This window comes from Grus americana, chromosome 15 (assembly GCF_028858705.1).
Source record: "Grus americana isolate bGruAme1 chromosome 15, bGruAme1.mat, whole genome shotgun sequence".
NCBI classification, from domain to species: Eukaryota; Metazoa; Chordata; class Aves; order Gruiformes; family Gruidae; genus Grus; species Grus americana.
The window spans coordinates 9,169,244-9,189,021 of record NC_072866.1 but is presented as its reverse complement, the minus strand read 5'-3'; the positions used below and the strand labels follow the sequence as shown (position 1 = coordinate 9,189,021).

General features: G+C 43.4%; 1 protein-coding gene across 12 annotated transcripts in view; it reads right to left on the bottom strand.

Annotated features, from left to right (window-relative positions):
* The window catches only part of MSLN (mesothelin), a 77,896-nt gene that overhangs the window by 57,951 nt on the left and 167 nt on the right, over positions 1-19,778 (bottom strand). For 8 of the 12 annotated variants that reach the window (XM_054843658.1, XM_054843661.1, XM_054843664.1 and 5 more), the window contains exons 2-3: positions 17,098-17,211; positions 3,889-4,045 (exon numbers count right to left, since the gene is read on the bottom strand). The gene's annotated coding sequence lies outside the window, so the exon portion shown is untranslated. Of the gene's footprint in view, positions 1-3,888; positions 4,046-17,097; positions 17,212-19,753; positions 19,774-19,778 lie in introns of those variants that run through there. The other 4 variants (XM_054843666.1, XM_054843667.1, XM_054843660.1 and 1 more) reach the window with 3 other exon arrangements.

Below are 19,778 nucleotides of genomic sequence, written 5' to 3'. Positions count from 1 at the left end.
TGCAAAAAGGGAATTGTGTAGACCCTCTATGAAGTCTACTAGGATCTTTTTATTGCTATTAATTTTACATGTTAAGTCCCTAGATGCTACAGTGATGGAGTCCTAACCCAAATTAGACAGGCAACAGACAAGAAAATGCTTTCTGATGTACTGTGCTTGCTCCCCTCAGTCTAACATCTTGTTGTACCCAGCTGAAGTGGATCTGATGTTCCTCCCATCCCCATCACTAGACAGGTTTTGTTTCCAGGCTAACCAACAGCTCAGGAAACTGCTGACTGGTTTACTGACTGTGGGCTTTTCTGCATTTCAGGTGTCACCTGTTCCCCAAATGCAAACAGTAGCACATGGATAGCTGTCAACTATGGCTCTTTCAGTGCCCACGCCACTCTGCATGAGTTCTCTTCACTCAATCCAAATTTCAATGAGGTAGGTCACATACTGAAGCTTGCTGTGTCTGAGCATTGTTGGACTCCTTTCTACATAAACATAGCTGATCCATAACTCCTTGCCACAGCATTGACAGTGATCCCTGTTATAAATATACAGGCGTTTCTGTGTTCCTTTTCAGATGTCAGCTCTGGAAAAGCTGTCACCAGCTCAGCTGGCACAACTAACACTGGAAACAGGGGCTCTGGCTGATGAAACAAGTGTGATCACCATCATGGACAACCTACACACACCATCAGATCTTGCTAAGTTCTTTGCCACGCTGAACAACATGGCATCGGTAACTTCCCCTATTGCGCTCCAAAGCTCCTCCACCCAAACACTGCAGCTACTTGCATCAATACCCGCTGATGTCTCATACTCAAACCCCAGCCCTGACTGTAGAAAAGAAGGGCTCATCCTACAGCCTCATTCAGTCAGAGGGAAACCTGCCTGAGATGAGGCTGCAGGTCAAATTGTTGGATAAGTGATCCTTAAAGGCTGGGGGTTGTAGCAATCTTCTGGTTTTCTGTCCAGACACCAAGCTATCCTTCCTCCAAGGGTCTATACTGACCCACAGCAGGATGTGATGGGAAGAGATCTGGGTATAGCTCAGGGAAAACAGACCTATTCAAGAACAAGCACTATGCACTTTTTCCAAGAGCTCCCTGCTTGGGTCCTTCACTTAATGCCACCTTTACAGTGGCTTCCCATGTGCGAAGGGAGAGATATGAAATAATCCTGAACAATATCTTAAATTGGGGAAGGCTTAGCATGATAAATTACATGTCAACTATACTGAAAAGGTGTTGTGTGATTGCAGGTGGAGCTTCAGAACAGCAATGTTGCCCATCTTCTACTAAGCAGTGCCTTGCATAAAATAGCTCCTAGCTTTCCCAAAATGAAACCTGCCGGCTTTGCTGACTGGTTTCAAGATACTCTACAAAATGTGCTGCATGCGGTGAATGAGATGAGTGTTGCAGAGATACCTGTCAATATTTCATGTGACTCCTATCAGCAAATGTGAGTCATCTATCCCATCCCACATACATTTATCTTAACTGAGCATTTCTATTTACTTATGCTGTATGTGACTTTCTGGCAATACATTCACATATTGCTAGAGCAGAGTGTAATGCTCCTGCTGAAAAGCAGAAGTAACCACAGTGAAATGCTCAGCGTTTTCAGGCTTGCATGCAAAATACACTGAAATTCAATAATTTTTTTTAATTAAAAAAAGTAGCTTTAGCAATTCTGTGACTGTTATCTTAAACTGTTGCATCAAGTAGAAAGCAAATATTTTTAATGATAAAAATGACCTTATCACATAGGTAAGTTATGTTCAGTTTGATCTGAAGGTACTTCACAGTTACTTCTTAAGAACCTTGCTGATAAGGTCTTGCAATAAATAATGATGAAAGCTGTTGTAATTTTTCTAATGGAAAAGTTTTTATTATTAGAAAATTCTGATTTGATTAAATTAAAATACTTCCCATGACCATCCCAACATTCCCTCCTGCAGGTTGAAGGGTTTCAACAAAATCTACGCTGGCATCCCCACAGAAAACACTCTCTACGTTGTTGGATTCTGTAAAACCTTCTTGAGAACAAAAGTGAAATCAGGTAATGGCATAAAAAGCCCTAATTTGGGAATGTCCTCTGAAAGTTTTCCAGCACACTCTGGGCTTGAGAAGCAGCAGGAATTCCTGCAGTAATGTCTGAGATGCTCTTAATGACAAGAAAGGGAAAGGAAGCATAAACTTACATTGTTGCTCCAACATTATGGCCTTTTCCTCTTACTGATGGGATTCTCACAGCTCCTCCTGTATTTTTGACGGCTCACTAGTAAGTTTAACCATTGGCAGCCACAATATTAGGTTGCCCAACACAGTTAACGATAAGCAAGCCAAATTTAGACAACAGCACAAGAATGTTATTGCTTAATAATGAAGATTCTGGTCTCTCATACAAATGTGAAATCAAAGTATTCTGCTATCTACAAAGGTTTAACGGGAATTTGCAAGAGTGACTAAGGTTTCTAGTCGGAAGTCAGGGAGGAATATGCAGTCCACAGCATTCCCAGTGTCATTATTTTTCCAGGTGTTGCATGTGGCAGTGCAACCCAAACTACTCAGAACTGGCTGGAAGTAAATCTTGGAAATTTTAGCAAATATGCTGAGTATCAGGACTTAATCACTTGGAACAAACACTTTGTGGGAGTAAGTATTTTTAATTATTTTTTTTTTCCACTAGCATTCACTGTGAGAACATGGTGGTATTCCACCATGAAACACACTACTTTGCCAATATTTGCAATGCCTTTATGGTCCATGCAGCATGGGAGGTGATGGGTCATATTCCGTAAAAAATACTCTGGCATTAGTGTCCAACTATCACAAACATATTTACTGCTTTTCACTGGCTAGTGGCACTTGCAGAGCTACAGTAATATTCAGAAATAGGATATTACACATCCTGATGGAAAAAGGACTTTACAAGTCCTGTGGATATTCCAGACTTGCAGATTTGTTCTGAGTCTTCTTGGAAGCACTAGCATTTACAAATCACTCTCACATGCTTAAAAAGGTTGCCATCTGTTTTGTGTCCCTTTCTACAGATGGATGCCTTGGACAAGTTATCCCCACCACAACTAGCATCCCTGACGCTTTCATCCGATGCCATGAATGAGGAAGAGGAGATGTGTCAGATCCTTGCAAAACTACACAAGAAACCATCAGAGGAAATCTATCAGTATTTAGACCAGTTCAACAGAGAGGCAGCCCAGGTAGGGGTATATTGACACTGCAAGTCCAGCGTAAACCCATGCAGTATACACTTCAGCTATCCAGAATCTTAAAGACAAGCTCAAAGACAGTTTCTGTGCTTTTGTCTCAAAGTATGAACAACTGCAACAAAGCATATCATGTACAACCTCTCATCATGGCTGTTTGGCCCAAAGTATTTAAATACCAGTGCCCAAGACTTAGCTGACACTCAAGCGCATGCTCATGGCAACACTGAGGTTGTGCCAAGCAGAACTACTGAACCTCATGATCTGCGCTCTGTGGCCCTGTGGAGGAAGCTGATCCTCACAGCCACTTCTCACCCGAGACACGCATCTGCCTGTGCTTGAGTGGTCACAAGAGGCCAGCGTGCAGTTAGTATGCAGTGCCTTCAGTGAGCCCTGGAGTGGCAGTGTCCCTGCACCATTCAGGGACACCTGTGGAGACTGATAGCTATCCCTTGGAGTTGGCTTCCTATATTGCAGGTTCACAGGACATCCCTAGAATGCATCCTCCTGTCACTGGGACTTGCTCAGAATCATTTCCTACAATGCTACTACCTGTGGCTTTGCACTGGGTCCCTTTTTAATCCCGCCTTCTCACTGATGCTCATTACCGCTCTCTTTCAGCTGGCCATAACCACTATTAAGAATAATGATGTGAGGAAAAAGATGCTCACCCAGTTCACCGGAGACATTAAGGCAGAATTTCCAGCTTTCAGCCCTGCTGAATGGACTCGTTTGCTTGCAAGACTTGCTCTGCTACTGCCAAGTGCTGGAAAGGAGGACACCAAACTCTTCCTATCCCACATTTCTGGTTGCGACAGTTTCAGAGCTCTGTAAGTAAACAAGGGAAGCATCCTCTTTACTGTGTGCAAAGTACTTTACTGGGTTGTCAGGAAAGAGCAAGGAATCACCAAAGCAGCACTGTGCTAAAGATCATCTGTGCAAGAGATCATCATTTACAGAAATGCTCCATCAGGTAAAGAAAACAGGCAGGGTCAGACCTTCGTTCCTTTGAGTAAAACTGTGCAAAAGCAAATAAAACATTTTCTAATACAGTACAAAGTCATTTATGATTTATATTAAATAGATTTTACTTGTTTGTGAAATAGTGCAACTAGGAGCAGTAAGATGAAAAAATATCAGGAAGAGACAAGAGGAAATATCCTGGCTAATGAAATAGATTAAGCTGAGAAATAAACTCCAAAGGGCAGCAGTGGAAGGAAACCGCACAGACAGTCACGTCTGGGCTACACAAAGCATGGAAGACCATGCTGCCAACAACAGTCCTGCTTCGACCCAGGAAAGACGCGGGAAAACAAACAGCAGGGTTGGGCCCAGAACAGACAACAGACGCTTCCAAACTTGTCTTGAATTTCCCTTTTCTGGCGCAACTTTATTCTCACAGGCTGGCATAACACAGCTCTGCCTTTTGCATCTGTAACTATAGCAAATGGTTTAGGTCTAGCAGTTTATACTGGCTGTTCAGAAAACACTCTGAAATTAATTTGGCAACACAGCAAGTGAGGCTAATTACCCACTTAATGAGCTGTTCAGGGGGTTAAGGGATTCATGAAGCACACAAAGAGATCACTAGGGGTGGCTGTACCATCACAGTCTCTAAGGACTTTTGACAACAGCCTAGACAAACATCTGCACAGAGCTAATCCTGCCCTGGGGCACAGATCTCTCAAATGCCCTTGGCAGTCCAATCTTTCACATAGAGATCACAGCCACTAAGAAATGAAGCAATGTGCCATTTCATAACAAGCTTTCCCTTTCTCTTCCTCGCTTTCCTTTTGTGAAACTCTGTTCATGCTGGAGCAACATCTCTCCCATCTATAGTATCATGGCACCAGCTGGAAAGCAGGAACTAAATATTTCCCATGTTATTTGCCTCCACAGTGTATCCTCCTTGAGCCAGGCATACATGTCCCTGTTGCCCATGAATCAGCAAGGCATCTGTAGTGCTTTGCTGACCTTCCTTGAAAGCCAACACACCACAACAGGTAACGTGAGCCAAAATTTAAAATGAGTTTTCAGCATTTCTGTGCATTCTAGCAAACCACGAGGGAAGGCGAGTGACACTGTCTTGTTCTCCTATGCTGTAGGTTCTGCATGTGCTTCAGGACAGGAAACAAGTCTGGATTGGCTACAGAAGAACTTGGGGGCATTTGCAGCAAATGCTCATTATGAAGATTTCACCAGATTAATGACTGATTTCAGTGGGGTTAGTTTGTTTTCTGACTCAGATCTGAGAGCTTTGCCTTTGCTCAGGTTTGGCATCCTACTCTGCTACAGCTCCTTGCATTCATAAGGCCGAGCACGCTCCTAGATGATCTGATTCAGTAAATAGACAATGTTCCAGCCACAGCAGGTCTTCTTCCCAACACGGGGAATCCAGCCAACAATATGGCTTAGGTGTCCACCTGTTAGCAATATTTTACTTCTCTCTGATCATGTCCCATTGGTTTTACAGTTTGACGTAAGGGATAATCTCACCATTACCCAGCTTGCCCATGTATTTTTTGACCCTGGAGTCCTGGATGATACCAGCATGGTTGAAACCCTCTTGGCCTCCCTGGAGAGCAGGCCAGCACTGGACATCTCTGCCTTTGTTACCGAATTTGTGGCCACTGCTTCTCAGGTGAGATACCAATCCTTGCTCTGGATTTGCAGGGAAACACAACCTGGTCATGGGGATGTTGTTTCAGAACACAGTGTCTGCAGAAACTACTGGGTTTCAGCCCATACGGAACTAGGGAGTATCTTCCCAGAGCTGGTTCCCATGTCAAATGCTTTATTACACCCAGACATACACACTTGCTACAACAAGAGCTGGGAAACAGCTTCTGCTCATACCTGACTTGTGTTCTTACTTGCTTTGTTTTGCAGCATGGCTTACCATCTCTGGCAAACCTGCAAGTCCGGGATGCCATGTTCAGCACAATCTTTCGCAAACTGCGAGGTCAGCTCACTACTTTTAGCATCTCCCAGTATAAGGACTGGTTCCAGAATAAGCTCAGCTTCTGGCTGGGCAGCATAAATGCATCTGCCCTTGCAGCTATCCCAAGGAACATACCTTGTAGAATATACCAAGTTATGTGAGTACTCCATTGCCTGCATTCACTTCGACTTTTCACTTCAGCTTTTGCACATAGCCAGAGAATTCCCATTGCCCTGCTTGATCCTGTCTGAATGCAGAAACAAAATTACATGGTGGCTCTTAAAATCCCAGGCTCACCCTTCCTTCCCATTTTCACTCCCAGCAGCTACATTCTCCACAGCTCCAGTTTCTGACCAGTGCTGTGTCATCTTTATCCAACTATAATTTTGGCATAATGACGCTTGTTTAACAACGTAAATGCATCTAAAAAAAGAAGTTTGATTACCATTCAGAAAACAGGGCATAGATTGCAGACTTCTTGTGTGCAAACACGTTACAAACTTTTGGTGATTTCAGTCACCAAAACCAAGGCTTTACTGCTATACTGAACCTCCTGCTTTCCCTTCTCTCACAGAATGAGTGGCTTAGAAGGCAGCTTTCAACAGATGTCCCCCACTAGCCAACAGGATGTTTACAGCTTTGCAAAGAGTTACCTGTCTGCTAAGGCTTCTCAAGGAGGTATGCTGAAGGTGTCCCACACTCTCTCCCTCCTGTAGTTTCCCTGCATCTCTGTCAGAGGCAGTAAGATACTCACAAAATTATGGGATGCTGACTGTATCACACCCATGAAAAAGAAAATCCAATTAAATTTGGAAGATGTCAACTGCTTTTTGCCCTATAACTTATCACAGTGAGCAGAGGAACAAAAGTGTCTGCAGAAGCAGCTGTGTTTCTCCTTAAGGCTAGGACAAGCCCTGGTGTTAATCATCACCCCTCACTGCAGTGGCAGCTCACCAGCTGAAAACTGGACCATCACTGGTACCTCTCTGACTGCCATTACCACAATATCTGAGAATCTCCCAAATTTAACATTCTGATCCCTATGCCTTTGCCAAAAGGTATGGGAACACTATTGCCTTACCAGGTATACTTACAGGTCTAAAGGTACACATTGGGCTTTTGTCACTTCAGTGCTGCCAATATCACTGAGAGATTTAGGCACCCAGACATTCTGGGCAACTCCTGTATCAACACAGTCACGCTATTCCCACGGGAGAACCAGGGGACTGGTTATATCACCCTTGAATTATGCTTTGTTTAAAAGGTGGCCCATGCATTGAGAACACCTGGGGAAGCCTGGGTTGGCTACGAACAAATCTGGGCTCCTTCAGCTCCTTGGCTACATACAGAGACCTGACTGACATGAACGCCGATTTCAGTATTGTAAGTAACTCTGCAAGACAGAGCCCAGTGCGAGCGCCAAATCCTGCCTGACAGCCTTTCACAGCTAGCAAATACTTGCTGCCATAAGGCAAGGCCAGTAATTTTAACATTTGATTTCACAGGTTGACGCTGTGGCAGGACTCAGCCCAGAGCAACTGGCAGCTTACACACTGACTAGCGATGTCCTGCGTGACGTGGACAAAGCAGGCAAAGTCTTCAGCTCTCTGAACTCTCACACCATTGGGGATTTCATGGATGCATTCAATGCAGCTGCAAAGCAGGTAGCAACTCCACCTCCTGTTCAAGAGGCTGGAATAAAACAGTTTACACATGAAGTGCATACTGATATGGGAGCTGAGGTTCCAGGTGTAGGAAGAAGCCACAACTTTTAATTAGTCTGGCTCCCGTCCTGGAAGGGAAACAGATTCTTGCAACACTGCCACTCTTTAACCCTTCATGAACTTCAGTGTTGTCACAAAGGCTAACAAGTCTCAGGAAAAGAATGAAGGAGTCATTGTGCAGGCATCGTATTATGGTCTCCCTGGTCAAACAATAAGAGCCCTGTATCCTTCACTACCTATAGCCATGAGCATGCTCAGAGGATCCCCAGGAGCCTGTACCCGTAGGCCACATGCTGGAGATCAGCAGGATACACGGGTGGTTTGTGCACATGCACCCTTAACTGCCCAGGAAGAGGTGAGCCCTGGACACACAGTCACTGCAGCTACACATGCAAGTGAGCAGACAAACCACCAAAACCGCACACACAGCAGCAATCTTCACATTTGCAAATTAAATTAATTAAACCATCTTGTCTTGAGACTCCAGTAGGGTTCTCTCAGAACTGCTGTGTACTTCTTGGCTCTCAGTTTGACTCCTTTTTACCAGTCCCACCTGCATCCTTTAATACTAGCTGCAATATACGCTTTTAATGATGTTTTTTCTTTTTGTTTGAAGCATAATCTCTCTCGGCTTCCTCACGGTGATGTGAGACAATTCATCCTGGGGCAGATCTTTTGTCACTTAAGCACAGTATTTGAGCTCTTCTCTACTGAGGACTATGTTGCCTGGTTTCAAGGAAGGCTTGGCCTCTTCCTAAGCAGCCTCAATGCACAGAATCTCGGCTTCTTACCCAGTGACATGACATGCAACTCTCTTGCAGCCATGTAAGTATCAAGGCCACGACCATTTCAGTGACACTCTTCTTACGTCCCTCTTTGCCTGTAAAGATGAGAGCCTAACCGCTGGGTGAGGAGAGCAGCTTCCACTATCTCAAACACCCCGTGCCCAACCTGAGATTCTCATTTGGTGAATACCATCACGATCTTACTTGGTTGCCACTGCAGTGTCACATTTCAGGTCACAGACAACCCTAAGCAGACACTCTGATTCACTCCCATACACCTGCAAATCCACATAAAACCAACCAAAGAGCCTAGTGCCCTGAACAAGCAGTTCTGGTCACACTCCAATTGAAGTGTCTGTTCCCTGGCATCAAGGGAGTAGAAACATCCCCTGAATGCAGTCCTAACTCCTCTCCACTCACTGATAGAGAGCTCTGCTGATTCTGTCCCAGTGGCTGTGGATTACTTGGTTGCGGCTGGCTTACCCTGACTATTCCATGTCCTGCAGAGTGAAGATTCTGAACGAACACAAAGCCCAGGGGCCCTATGAGAATCCAGAGCAGATCTACTCCTTCATAAAGAGAGTTCTTCAGTTCCAACTGCAGAACTCAGGTAAGAAATGTCTGGGCCTGCTTGTTTCCAGGTATACAGGAACACGGAAAGGTGGAAAGATTCAGCCACCTCATAAAACATCCTTGATTTCCAGTGACATGCAGACCTGTTCTTTCTGTGAGAAAGTCATTTTATCATTTTAGCAATCTGACAGTTAAATGCCTAACCAATGCAAGGCCTTCAGGGTCCCCTGAAGTCAGACAGAGAAGTGTCTCTACCTTTGGATAAACTGCTTCCCTGGAGGATAAATGTGCTGAATCTCCTGCTAATTCCTAACAGAGTCCTCCCTTGCTCCTCAGCCTGCTGCTTAGCCCTTCAGCTCACATTGGTCAGAGAAAGATATCCCCCTTCTCCCTGGAGGCCTGAAACCTCTCTCAGATGGCACAGACAGCTGAGGTCAAAAAGCAAAAGCTGTATCAAGAATGAGACTAGAACATGCTGACATTGCAGGAATCTGGCAACCCCAGTAAGCTCAAAGGCTAAATGACCCCCTCATTCCCTGTCAGCTAGGATATGAATCCCCCAGGGAGCTTGCAACATGAGCTATATCTTTCGCTGCCAGTGGGGACTCACAGTATTACATGCCTCAGCGATTCAGTGAAAGAAATTAGGTATCTTCTGAGCTTTGCTTTTCCTTTTGTAGGCTCCGCCTGCACACAGGGCACTGCAGCAGACAGAGAATGGCTGATACAGTATTTTGGTTTTTTCACTGCTTTTGGATCATACTCAGATTTTGCAACACTGAAGAGCAATTTTCATGGGGTAAGGGCTAGATACAAAATATCTAGCATTTTATTCTTAGCTGTGAAACAAGCTGACAGGAACAGAGTTCAACTGGATTAGTTCGTTATTTGTGTTGGTCATTGTCTCCTATGTGCTTCCATTTTTTTCCTCATTAAGTTTCTTCTTGTTAAGTTTCAATGCTAAAATAATGTCAAAAGCACAGCCTCTAGGAGATAACCATCTCATCAGGAGAATATAAATTCCGTAGGAAGACAAGGATTTCAATGACAAACTCAAAACAGCAGTGGCCGATAAGATGCAGAAAGAGCAGATATTAAATTACAGACAGTCTGCTGAGAACATTCTCACAAATCACCTGTCTAGCAGCAGAAAACAGCTATTTTTAAATTTAACCCCAGTAAACACTGTACACTGCTTGTTGTCCAAAACCCTGTCCAGAGAGAAGTTAATGTTCCTTATATGTCAAAGTTCAGGTGGGCTGAGAGAGATGAGCAGGGGGAGAATGCTGCACCTTGGTCTCCAGGCCTCACTCTATGCTCTGTCTTCTGCAGCATGACTCCCTAGACCTTTTCTCAGCTGGGGCACTGGCCCAGCTGACCGTTCAGAGCAAGACCATCTACAGCCCCTCAGCCATCCAGACAGTCCTGGAGGTAATTGGGAACAAGGAGGAGCCTCTCCAGTCCCTCAGTGCCTTCCTAGAGGACTTCAACACTTTCATCCTGAAGGTAAGTAACCCAAGTGCCTGTGAAAACTGAGTCCTGGGGAGGAGAACAGATCACAGGTGAACTTTCAGACTTCCAACTCTGGGATTCTTATGGCCAGATACAAAGTAAGTCTGGAAGATGAGCCAGAGAGGAGTTCCTCCTGCTCCAGTATGATCTTGATCTCAGTCCAGCCCTTACTCTGGCCTAACCCCTGTGCCTAGACCAGCGTAAAAAGTTCCTCCTCTGAGGAAGTTTGGGAAGCACATCCACCACTCTGACCTAAAGCCAGGATGTAAACAGCAAGGGCTTCTCTACTGCTGATCTGTGGTAGTCTAATGACTTATGAAAGGTTCTGGACCATGCCGCCTAAAATTGTTAGCATCCATTAAAACAACTATTTATGAGTGAGCAAGAGAGAGACTCTGCTGCTTGCCCTGGTCCTGCTGGGCTAAGGCTGTTCATACAAGTTAACAATAAGCCAAGCTGAGAAGCCTGAGCATGCCGCAGCCTCACTTTATACACAGCGTGACCACTCTGCTGACTGCCATAACAAAAGCGGTGGCTGTGGGAGTGTAAACGAAAGGAAATTCAAGCACCTGGCTTGCTTTGCTGTCCAACTCTGCTGACAAAAGAAAACCTGAATTGCCAAGGTCAACTTCCCAACAAGGACACAGTCAGGTCATATTTCCAACTTTTATTGTTAAACAGGAGAGGAAGGAAGGAAGGGGAGGAGAGCAGCAAAGAAGAGAAATTGTGGTTATTTTGCCAATTTTTCCTTCACCACTTTTCCTGCTTAGCTTAAATATTCAAGGCTTTCTAACAGCTCTGCTCATCACCTGCTTCAATTTCTTCCTCCTTCCTCAGAGCTCTGATTTCCTAGGAAGCACTAAAGTTCGAGAAACGATGCTAATGATGTCAGCTGAGATCATCTTTCCACAAATTACTGACATGTCCCTGGAAGACACATCTACATGGCTGCACAGACTGCACATTCTGCTCCCCTATGTGAACGCGACAGTGCTGGAGCTGCTGCCCCTCAGCATGCCGTGCCCACACTACCAAGCTGTGTAAGTGCCTGCCTGCCAGGCTGCAGCTGCTTTAGCTTTGTATTGCTAGAAGGGGAGTCACTCTTGCATCACTAATTATTGATCAGGCAAGAGCTGCTTTTTACCTTCATGTTTATCATTGGGTATAACCAAATCAGTCAATGACTCTGCTCTAAAGGGGACATTTTCTTGTAGACAAGATACCAAATATTAATCCTTTTTCTCGAGCACACCATTAATTATATGGCCCAGCAGAAAACAAAACTGATTACCCACTGCTATAAGCCAACTACTATCACCTGGCACCTTTGGTTTGTCAGTATTAAGTTGTTCTCCTCATCCCACTACACTCATCTCTGCTGCTTTACTCACATGGAAATCACCTGTTATATGGTTTGTTCCCCAGCATTGCAGCAATTGATGGAGTCTACCCAATGCTGTCAGCAAGGAAGAAACATGATGTGTACGAGTTTCAGAAGGACTATCTGACAGCCCAGTTCACAGACTCAGGTAAGGTGCCTACATGTAAGTTCCCAGTAAAGCACTAGTATTTGTATGAAGCATCTTTTGTATTCCAAACATTGAAGATTTTTACGCCTAACAATCACACACCTTCCCAACACTGAGATTCAGTCACTCCTGTTGTTCATTACAACCCTGGGAAGCTCATGACAACCCTGTGAAAGAGGAAGGGAAATCAGTTCTTTTGAAGCTACAGGGAATAGTGGTGTAAGCAGGTATGATATTACAGAATTAATATGATATAAGCAGAGAAATAGGATTTCCATTTGGTGTAACCATTTCCCCAGTCTGGAAGTGAATCAGAGTGCAGAAGATCAGACCCTGCACTTGCAATAGGAAGAAGATTAGCCATTCTTCTGTTAGCAGACATTTAGTCATTCACATGAAGGCTGCCTAGATGCTTCCTTCAGTATACATTGTGGCTTTTAACTCTTGGGATTCATTTTGGTTACAGGATCAGCGTGCCAGGATGGAACAACTGGGACCAAAGACTGGTTGCAAAAGAATCTGGGAGAGATCTGTTCAGTAGCTAAACTAAATGAACTTCAAACCTTTTACCCAGACATCGCTGGAGTAAGTTTTACTAGTCTATGCACTGAACAACAGTAAAATTAGCACCAGCTTCCAAGCAAAATAAGATAGCCCCTGGGCTTTACATTTACAATAATCAGTAAGGGCAAGATGCAGGTGATTGCTCACACAGTGGTTGCATTTCTTAAAGCAGGGATCAGCTTGGGTTTCTATGGGAGAGATTACTAGATATGACCCATGTGCAGCAGCAGGGGTTGAAATGCACATTCCAACTGCTTGCCTCTCTCTTCATAGCCTCTCTTTGATGAAAGATATTGATTGTTGTTGCTGGTTATCAGAACCAATGCTAAGAGCCAGGGATATGTGTGAAATATAGAGGCATATTCCACTACGAGTGGTGAGGGGAACTTCTTTTAAATCATCTTTAAAATCAAATTGCCTTTCCTAATTCCTCCAGACAGTGATTCTTCAAATTCCACTTTGTCTTCAAAAATACTAGAAGTTATTTGCTCAGGTCTACTAAGATACCAGATACATTCTAGTATTCTGAGTTTAGTCTAATCAGTAGCAATGAGTTGCACACCCTGAGGACATAGTGAATTAATCTTTCAAGCTGCCTGCATTATGATACCAAGCTGTAACTACAGCAATGTAAATAATGCATTAAGAAAACAACAGCAGTAAGACGAACAGGAATTGAATCCTACTAGATGAATATTTGATTGGGATGTACGTATCTAAATGTTAGTATAATATTGGTTTCACAGCAAAGACAGGAATTGAAACAATTCAAATACAACTTGAAAATCTAACAATTCTGCTTTTCATGTGAAAAAAAAAATTTTTCTCTTCATACAATGTTCTAAAAAAAAAATCCTGTACAGCTGTAAAACATGCCTTAGACAATGTTTTAACTTCATACACTCTGTAAGCCAGTACTAGTATTTATTAAAATGCTGATTTTGTTTAAAGAATGTGTGACACTACCCATCCAATCATTAATAAAAGTAATGTTGAACAACCCACTTGGTATGTTTCATATTGTTTCAGACAGTCTTATTGATGACACTTAAACTAAACTGATAAAGTAGGTACAAATATACTAGTTGCTACTGGTTGAACTAAACTAAAAAGTCTGTAATCTCAAAACACAAACCAGTTTATTAACTCCTTACAGAGATATTGAAAGCACACCCCATGAAAATATACCAGGCAGACACACAGAGTGTGTAAGGGAGTTACATTGAAAAAGACAACTTCCATTCTAACACTTAGACTAAATCTTAAGCACCAACATTATGAAAATTCACAATTTCCCTATTTACTTGAAGTTAAGTCAAAAGATAAACATAGTGTTCTATACCAAACATCTTAGCCTACCACATCCAACTTCCAGCAGAATCTTGAACAATACAAGTTGTCTGTCTTAACATTTGCCATCTGCACCACAGCAGCTCAATCAAATATCCCCATTCATTCTGCAGCTGAAGGTCTGGAAGGAGAAATGCTGATGTGCATGTCTTGCAGACATTCACTCTGCTTAGCAAATTCCCTGCCAAATGCTGCCATATTAAAAATCCTTCATTTTCATCACAGAAAGCGACCTTTCTCTGTCTTTGAACATACACTCTAGCAAACAAGAAACTTCTTTCAAAGCCATGGTGAGAGACTTCTGCTCTATGAACAACGCCTCAAAAAGGCTTGCAAACTGGAGACTCTACCATTGCTTTGATGTCATTTCCTATTCTCTTACAATCTACCTCACTCTGTGAGGAATGACACTGTATCAGAACACATGATCTGAAACCCATAAGGGTTTGGGGAAAGCCTTGATTCATCTAACTTCCTTGGCACGGTGCGCTCTATAACTTTTTGCTCTCGAATACAGTGCTGAATGAAAGTCTTTAGGTGTGAATTTTTCAGAGCAGCTAGAGAAAAGCACCTTTCCCCCCCTCAGCAAAATAAACAGTTTTATATGAGGAGAAAGAAAACACAGTAGTGTTACTTCAATACCACTTTTACAGATTCACATTTCAGAACAAGGTTGCCTTTTAACCAGGTAGACAACTGCCCGCAAACACATTCAGTCTGGTAATGTCCCACATCTTGACCTTGCTAAAGAAGATATTGCATTTACACCAGCATCACACAGCTCAGCTTCCTGCTTTTTATTTAAGCTCCTAGAGAGCAGACAGTACTGTCTGGGCTGATACAAGGGGTCAGAATCCCTGGAACAAAAACCTACTACCTAGTATGACAGGTAGAGAGACATATAAACTCAGCATACATTCAATTTTACAAACAATTGAGCTAAGCACTAATTACAAGCCAGCCTTAGCTAAAGCCCTTTAACCTGATAATCATTATTTGGCAGTTTGATTTAGAGTCTTAAAGACTGGAGCAGGTAACGTCCTATGAACAGTCTCAGCCAAATCATCCCTGCCAAAGGGATTAGTGTGGAAAAGAAGGCAGTAAGAAAATGGTCAAGACAGAGCAGGGAAAGGTGGGAGGAAAAAGGAACTGGAAGTGATGAGATGGAAGAGAAAAGGCTATTGCAGATGGAAGCTGAAGATCGAAAAAAATATTCCTTGGCAGATCAAATCAACAAGTGTTAACCAACTACAGGTTTTCAGGCAGTTTTATTATATTCTCCTTAAAGCTTAAAAGGTAAAGACTATACTTAAGCTAATTAACTAACTAACTACTTCACAGGCAAGGAACTCCTGCTGATACGTAACAGCCCATTTCCAGGGGCATACTTGACATTCTCCCCTGGTAGGATCTTTACACAAAACTGAAGGGTTTTTCACCCTCCTAACAGATGTGGCACCAGCCTATTCCCACCTCACTGTTCCATAAGGAAATATAGATCTGCCCTGGCATAGCCTACTTTTTATCTCCTTCTCAAAGAGCACTGTCCACAAACATCTGCAGTACCCCAAAAACACTCCCTCTCCCTGACTGTCTGGTGGAGGACTTCACTTTAGAGCCACTTGCCAGCCACAGCCTTAACATAACAGCAAACATGGCTCTTGGACAACTCTTTTTACATGTGTTTCTTCTTAGTTTAAAGTTCCTGATCTCAATACCGCAGAAGAGATGGCACAGTTGACTGTTAACTCAACATTGACCAGCCTGGAAGATACACTCTCAATCCTGGCAATACTTGAGTGCGGATCCTATAACACAGTTGACAGATACATGAGACAGTTTAACATGCGTGCTCGCCAGGTCAGTCCTAACGGATCCCAGGTATTCTCCAACTCCCACATCACTGTACTGGGGGAAGGTCTATGCCATGATTAACTGCCTTGGCTGTACAGCTGACATTGCTCTCTGAATTTAATGGCAGTTGTCTACATGTAACAGAGCTGAAAGGCAGAGAGGAGCTGTGGTAAATATTAGACAACTTTATTAAGGAGAGATCTCAGCAAGGGGCAAGCTAGTGACCAAGAAGATAGACTTAAACTCTGGATAGGGATGGGCAACTAAAAATATTTAATTTTGTTACAATAGTGCTGCAGATGTTCCCTTAATAGCCTCTTCTAGAACCTCAAGCCATATTGATGGTTTTGCTCTTCTTCATACCACAGGTAAATCTGACCTCATTACCCAGCATGCCAGTTAGAGATGCAATACTGAAGACAGTACTACTGAAACTAAGACCTGAACTCCAAAACTTCTCCAGTGAAAGATGGGCAACCTGGTTCCAGGAGCAGCTGTCCTTATTGCTGTCTGGTATGAACAAAACCTACCTGGGATGGCTGGGGACCAACATCTCTTGTGATTCCTATCAAGCAATGTGAGTTTACCAGGACTCTTAGGGTTACAACAGCATTGCCGTTAAAAACTAGCGTTTCAGCTGAAACTCCATTTTGGATTTTTAAGACAGAAGGACTGAGCTCTGACTCCCTTACTGTTCTATGAGCTGAAACCAAACAGAACCACTAGGCAGGAATTGCGCAGAGATCTTCCAGGTCAATTCATTTGCTTGTCACTGTTGGCAAGTTGTGAGCAAGTCCCATCTATTCTAGTTCCTTTCTGAAAATGTCCTTTTTTATTTCCCAGAGTCAAAGGATTTAACAGTGCTTATGAGTCCCTTTCACCTTCCAACAAAATCGACATATATAACAGCTACATTAAAACCTACCTGAGCCGACAATCACATTTAACAGGTAACAGCACCAAAGTAGAAAAATTCTAAAGCCCAAAGGATACAGAGTGATCACAGAGTTTGTTTCCAGGCTACAAAGTATCAGTCATGAGTGCCTACCTTCACTCAGCTGTCCATGTGGCTGGAGCTGACTTCACTGAGCAGGAATAGAGCAGGTCCAGACTTGATTTAAAGTCTCCCTGGAGCTGGTCCTGTCTGTGGGTCCCACTTGGACTGCATGGGGATGTTTCCCAGAGTTAGAATCGGCTCCAATATAATCCCTTAATTCAACAAATAATCTAAAACAGTCGACACCCACAGGAATGGTGTCCTGTTTCTGTGCCTTTCATTAGCATCATCATGGCTGCCCTGAAAGCACATAGGTTGTCTTAGTTTGTAGCTCTGCCTTTGTCAACAGACCTGTAGGTTTTTTCCTCTTTCTAGGGATTGCCTGTGATATCCAAAGAGGAACGAGAAACTGGATCGACATAAATCTTGGAAATTTCATACAACAATCCTCCAGGCAAGATCTTGTTTGCTTCAATGCCAAATTTAAGGTACTGAGCTGAAAGTCTGTACGGAGTGATCAGCAATGCCATAGGTCATTCTTGGTAACAACATGTTGCACTGAGCTTCAGAGGAATTAAAGTTTCCTACACAAAGGCCAAATCACAGCCCAAGATGTCATCAAATTTGCCTCCAACTACCCCATCATGGTCACTAATGCACTCATAGGCCTTAATCCAGATGAAATGAATGTAACACATAGTAAAATTGAGCACTGCTGCTAGCTCTTCCTTGTAGACACCACCAACCTCTGTATAGAGCAGGGCCAGGTTCTTGCACAATCCCACCTGCACTTTACCTGGGAACAGCTAACATGATCCAAGTGCTGCTGTACAGCTTAAAAGTTTCTATTATGTAACTACTCAATGGGCAACTCCACAAAATTTTGTATGAATGTACCTAATTCTTGTATTATTATTTTTCCTCTGCAGGAACTAAGTGCTCAGAGCCTGGAAGATTTGCTGGGACCTAATTTTGGGTTTCACCTTGACACAGGATTTTCACAACAGCCATCAGCAGGTTAGTGAAAGAGGACTTAGGAGTTACCATCAAGTTTTCCCTAGTACTGACACCCTTATATTTGTTTAGAATGCAAACAAATTCCAAAGGCATAGCAACAATATATGAAAAGGTTATTCCTTGTCTGCCCAACAGCAGATTCTCTCCCACTGTATATAGTAATCAGATGAAAGAAAAGATGTGCCAGATTTTGCAGTGGGATCTCCTGGAACATAGTCTGCTGTGAGCTCAGCATCACTGCACAGAATACCACATATAGGGTCAACAGGAAAGTCACGCTGGGTCACACTTAGTTCACTGTGAAGGAGCAGCAGGACCGTTGCACACCGCATGTTCCCCAGTACTTTGCACAACCTACTTGTGACCGATTTTACAGATTACTTTCACTCCTTCCCTTGGGAGTCTACTCCACTAGTAAAACATTTCCAAATGAGCTCATGGGAAAGCTATCAGAAGGTGGAATGGTTATTCCAGACCCTTGAACAGATCATTGTCTCTGTGGACAATCTCTGTGGATTCAGAACTGATTAGGTGCCTTAATATTTATTTCAGCACCTCCTGTAACCGGAAGAGCAACAACATATATGAAAAACCACACATTTCAGATTTTTTTCTGTGTTTTCCCCCTCTGGCTCCTAAACACTGTTTTGTAAGATTATATCCTACTTCTAACTGATAAGGTATTCTAGCACAGAGAAAGCTACACAAGTCTTCAATCAACAAAGGCATTTACTTCTTCAGAGCTCATCGCTTCTTAACAAGAATCTAGAGGTGCAATTGCAGAATGTTAAAGTCATAAAAATCTGCAGAGTCTGGTACATTTATTGGTAAAGTATGTTGTCTAAAGCCCCATCCTCACACCTTAATCACAGCTTTTGAAACTGCAAGGACAAAACTCAACAATACTTTCAGGATCAGGTCCTAGATGCTACATGTCTTACATTCTGCCTACAGCTATGCTTGGAAATGACATGCAGCTCTGCTTATTAACAGCACACTGCACTTAGCACCTTCCATCTAGGTACCTCAGGGTACTTCTACAAACAATGTAAATGGGTTTTTTTGTTAAATAAAGCTCCTGTTAATATGTATTAGGTTGCATTATGTAAGAGTCCAATTTACAAGGCTTTCCTTGAAACACTACTGACACAAGGAAATCTCCAAGCAGGGTCTGCAAACAAGAAGATGCCGAGTTCTCAACCAGACAGCACTACAGCCTTAACAGCAATCTTAAATTGTTACACCACTTTCTCCACTGCTGCTCATGTAAATAAAATTGTTTCTTTCAAAGAACTAATCATTTCTCACAGAGCTTTGAACCCCTAACACCCAAAACACCATGCATTTGCATGAATACAGCAAGCTGTTCAGGGAGGACTTACAGCTTTAAATCCCCATACCATATAGGCAGGAACCTCATCAGCTGCCACCCTGATGGGAAAGCAGTCTCAAGAAGGGTGCCAGATATCCAGGCCATCCTCACAAGCTCAGCACAGAGCCCACACTGCTTGTAAGGCCAAGGGCACGATACCTCCCTCTCTATAGTGTCTACATCTTACCTCAGCCTAATACACTTTCCACCGTAGCCTATAAACCAACAAATGCAGTGCGGGGAGCCTGCCTACAGGACACCCTGCCCTCTCGGGAGCGGAGCAGAGCAGAGCACAGCCACCCCCCCTCAGCCTCTCACCCGCCATTCCAGCCCCCTCCCCTCC